Raw genomic sequence first — 4,667 nt, 5'->3', positions numbered from 1 at the left:
TTATACTAAACACTTGTCTTCACTAAGTGATGTAAGAGACTTAGGCAAACATGGCCTTGATTGTCAAGAACTCTTACGATCAATCTTGGATCCCGAGACGACTCACACACTCTATGATGGACAATGGATGATGGTGGTGGATGATGGTGTTACGGTGGTGGTGGGTGGTGGATGAAGTGTGAGAGAGGTGGTGTGCCAAGGGATGAGTTGAAATGAAGCCAAGCACTCCTATTTATAGGCTGAACAGAAGGCTGGGCACGGCCCCGTGCCCGCTGGACACGCCCCCGTGCCCGTCTGATACTCTCTCTCTCTTCATTAATTGTAATTCGCAATTACAATTAATGCGCCTGCTGTACTTTCGCCACGCCCCCGTGCTCACTGGACACGGCCACGTGGTGGGCAATGGAAGCTTCTATAGATTTGTCTTTTATGCTGCTTCTTGGGCACGGCCCCGTGCTGGCTGAGCACGGGGCGTGTTCAGTCTTCTGTTTTCTCTTCTCTTTTTGGGAGGATGCCGTTGAGGGTTCGGGCAATCCACTTTTGTTCCTTTTCTTGTATTTATGTTAGAATTAGCTGTCTTTTTGCTTCTTTTGTGAATTTGAGCTCATTTCATCCTGAAAATACAAAAGGAAGACAAAAACACTCTTTTTCCAACATTAGTACTCAAAAGGGTTAGTTTTATGCCTTATTTGATGTAATTTATATGTTGCATTTTACACACATCAAATACCCCCACACTTGAACTTTTGCTTGTCCTCAAGCAAAACTCTTTAAACATGACGCTTACACTCCCAAATGGAATGGGTAGAAGAGAAGGTTTTTGGCTTGTCATAGAGTGTCGGGAATCCAAGATCTTTTTGGGTTTTATTTTTATTTATTTACAATCCTATTCGTTATGATTTATTTAGAACATTTCATAAGACAAATTACTTATTTAGGCCTAGCATGCCTTTTTTAAAATTTCATTTATATACAAGTTCACATACCTCACGGGAGAAATCACTCAACACTCGGCCGAAGGTGTATTTTTTTAGTGAATCACTCGAGAGCGGCATGGAACTTATTCCTACCATAAGCTTGCCAAGCAATCAATCCTCCTCCTTTTTAACTATATACCTTTGTAAATATCAAGAGGACTTTTGGGGTGAAGGGTTAGGCTTGGGCTAAAGGTGGGTGGTTGGGTTAGTGGTTAGAAAAACGGCGAAAAGCGTAAAAAGCGTCGGTTTTCGTAAAACACTTTATTTTTAGTGATTTTTTTATTTTGAAGTATTTCTCCAAACAAGCTTTTGTTTTCATAGCTTTGTTTGTTTTTAACTTCATCATTCAAATTTTTTTTTTTGATCATAAAAAAATGAGCTTACGAAAAACCGAGCTTGTTACTAAAATAAAGGGTGAAAATAAAAAGGGTTTTTGGTGGATAAAAAGGGTTTTAGGGTGAAGAAATGAAAGGTTTAGGCTCAAAGGGGTTAACTAGGGGGATTTTGGGTAGGTGGTAAAAAAATGAAAAATAATGGTGTAGAAAGAAAAATGATTAGTCCTAATCCATCCATCATTTACTTACTTGGGTTTAAGTTGGTAAGGACCGGGAATGAATCGTCGTGGCAAGTTCTAGAGTTGTAAGAACCAAGCAGCTATTTCACACAAGAAACGAAAAATGAGCATTTAGTCTAAAGATGTGAATTTGTATGCTCAATAAAGGCTCAAAACTCACTTTTGTGGGAATGGGTTTTTATGTGATCGAGCATATATAATCAAATTTTAACTAAGCTTGTTATGCCGTTTCATAATTTTCTTATGTTGGTTCTTGTTATCACGACGCTCTCGGTTGTAAAATTGTAAAAATATAACCTTATTAATCTTAGGATTCCTAACTTAAACTTTAGACAAGTAAAAAAAATGAAAATTTTTGAAAAAAATTTGGGGTGTTTAGCGGTTCCAATAGAGTTTTGTGTAAGGCTTGTTGTTAGAACTTGCAAAATTTCAAGGTTTTAGCTTCCCCCCCACACTTAAATTACACATTGTCCTCAATGTGTCCCAAAAAATAAATTTTTAGGTTGATTGGATGTGTAATGTGGTGTTAAAAAGCAAAGATTTATGTTACTGGCAGTCTGGACACGGCCCCGTGTTCAGGTGCCAGTAACAAAAGTTAAAGAAATGAGACAGAAGCCTGGACACGGGGGCGTGTCTGGTGAACAAGGCCCGTGTCCAGTTACCTGAACTGGGCATTTTTCTGCAGGGGGTTCAGCACGGGGCCGTGTTGGTTGGACACGGCCCGTGTTGAGCCTTCTGTAATGGAGAATTTTGTGTCGGGTTGCCTTGTTCTTGTGCATGGGGCCATTTTTCTCGTTCCCTTTGTCATCCTTTACCACCACAAGTGTGTTTTATTCCTGCAAATTAAAACTAAAAGATTAAACTAAACTAAGGATAGTTCCGCGGAATGCCTCCGTGGTGCGCCACGTTTATAAGGGTCCTTGGCTAGACCCAATGTGAGGTTATATATTTTCTGAGTGGGATGCTTGGCGTCCCATGTTACACCGTCGGAGAGCAGCATCCAAACTCGAATCAATAACCTTCATGTAGTTGACCGGGTCGTCGTCTTCTATTCTCTTCCCAACTCCGAATTTTACTTCATCATCCCCGTTCTCAAGGTGAGTGTTCCGTCATTCATATCTACCACTGCTTGTGCGGTGGCAAGAAATGGTCTCCCTAGTATGAGGGGGACCTCGGTGTCTTCCTCCATATCGAGTATGACAAAGTCGGCTGGATAGACGATTTGCTTACCTTTACCAAGACATTTTCAATGACACCTTGCGGGAATTTGACGGATCGATCAGCAATTGTATGCTCATTTTTGTAGGACTCGTTGTTCCTAGGCCGAGTCTTTTAAACATTGATGAGGGCATGAGGTTAATGCTAGCCCCAAGGTCGGCTAGTGCATTACGAACGGGGGACTCCCCGATTGAGCAGGGAATTGTGAAGCTTCCGGGATCGATTTTCTTTTGGGGAAGTTTATTGAGTACGAGGGCAGAGCACTCTTCGCCTAAGTTAACTAATTGCAAAGTTTCAATTTTCTTTTTATGAGTGAGGAAGTCCCTCATGAATTTAGAGTATTTGGGCATTTGGGTTAGGACATCAATAAAAGGAATATTGACATGCAATTGTTTTAATAGACTTTCGAACTTTGCGAATTGCTCATTGGTCTTTTGACGAATTAACCTACCAGGGTACGGGACTCGAGGAGCCTTGGTAGGCTCTGGTGACGGAGGGGAGTTCTTCTCCTGCAGAGGCGGGGGTACCGTTTCTTCTGTCGGCGGTGGTGCTTCTGCAGGCCCCACGGTGCGGTTTCGTAGCGTGATGAGATGAACTTGCGCTTTTGGGTTTGTTTCGGTATTGCTAGGTAATGCACCTTGTGGTCTCTCGGCAAAATTTTGAGCTATTTGATTTAATTGTTTTTCTATGTTTTGAATACTAGCTTGTTGATTTCTAAAATTTGATTCTAATTGTAGAAATCTTTCCGAGTTTTTCTTTTCAGTGTCGGAGATGAGGCGAGATACAGTATCTTCAAGCCTTTCTCGTCCACTTTGTTGTTGAGTGAAATTTTGTGACTCGTTCCTTGGTTGTTGAAAGTTTGTTCGTTGGGTTTGTTGGTTACTACTATTGCTGGGTTCTCTCCAACCAAGGTTTGGGTGGTTTCGCCATCCTTGATTGTATGTGCCCGTTGGAGGACCCGACGGCCTAGGTCTATTATCAATGTAGCTTACCGATTCTTGTTGATCGTCCGTTTCTTTCATACAACTCCAATTTTCATGTGGCCCACCACACCCTTCACAAGCCATAACCGAGACTGTTTTTGTCATTTCTAACTTTTTTATTTTTGAAGAAAGGGCCTCGATTTGGGCTTGTAAAGAAGTACTTTCATCAACCTTATGGGCGCCCGGGGCAATAGATTTATTGCCTCGGGGAGTGTGCCATTGAAAATTGGTTTGAGCAATTTCCTCAATTTGGTTATATATTTCATGTGGGCGGTGATTACCTAAAAGTCCCCTGGAGCTAGAATCAAGTGTCTGCCTTGTGTGTGGCAACAGTCCATTATAGAAAGTGGATACTTGTTGCCATATCGCAAGGCCATGATGTGGACACTTGCGTAATAGCTCCTTGAACCTTTCCCAAGTTTCATATAAGGATTCCCCGTCCTCTTGTGAATATGTATTAATTCCAGTCATTAATTTAGCCGTTTTTGCGGGAGGGAAATACTTATATAGAAATTTTTGGGCTAGTTCATCCCAGGTGTTTACCGATCCAGCTGGGAGGGCGTTGAGCCAAGCTTTTGCTCGGTCTTTTAGTGAGAAAGGAAACATTCGGAGGCGGATGGCGTCATTTGATGCTCCATTGATCCGAAAGGTATCACATATTTCTAAGAAATTAGTAATATGTAGATGGGGATCCTCGTCCGCAAGCCCATGGAAGGTTGCGGAGTTTTGGAGCATTTGTATCAAATGCGGCCGAAGTTCGAAGTTATTAGCTTCAACATTCGGTGCATTGATAGCGGCGCCTAGGTTACCTACGGTGGGTCGTAGATAATCCATGAGGGTACGTTGGTCCGCCATTGGAGGTGGATCACCCGAAACTTTCTCTTGGTTTTTAGCTTTTAATCTTTTTCTGAGAAA

The 4,667-nt window shown here is 41.9% G+C and overlaps 1 non-coding gene across 1 annotated transcript; it reads left to right on the top strand.

The window, feature by feature from the left end:
* Nucleotides 1-4,122: 4,122 nt before the first annotated feature.
* Nucleotides 4,123-4,229, top strand: LOC118485184. The gene has a single exon (XR_004875489.1). It is a non-coding gene; the product is annotated as a small nucleolar RNA R71 (small nucleolar RNA).
* Nucleotides 4,230-4,667: the final 438 nt, after the last annotated feature.

The sequence above is a fragment of the Helianthus annuus genome, chromosome 12, assembly GCF_002127325.2.
Source record: "Helianthus annuus cultivar XRQ/B chromosome 12, HanXRQr2.0-SUNRISE, whole genome shotgun sequence".
Taxonomy (NCBI): Eukaryota; Viridiplantae; Streptophyta; class Magnoliopsida; order Asterales; family Asteraceae; genus Helianthus; species Helianthus annuus.
The sequence above is the reverse complement of the archived record's forward strand: the minus strand, read 5'-3'. Positions and strand labels throughout refer to the sequence as shown.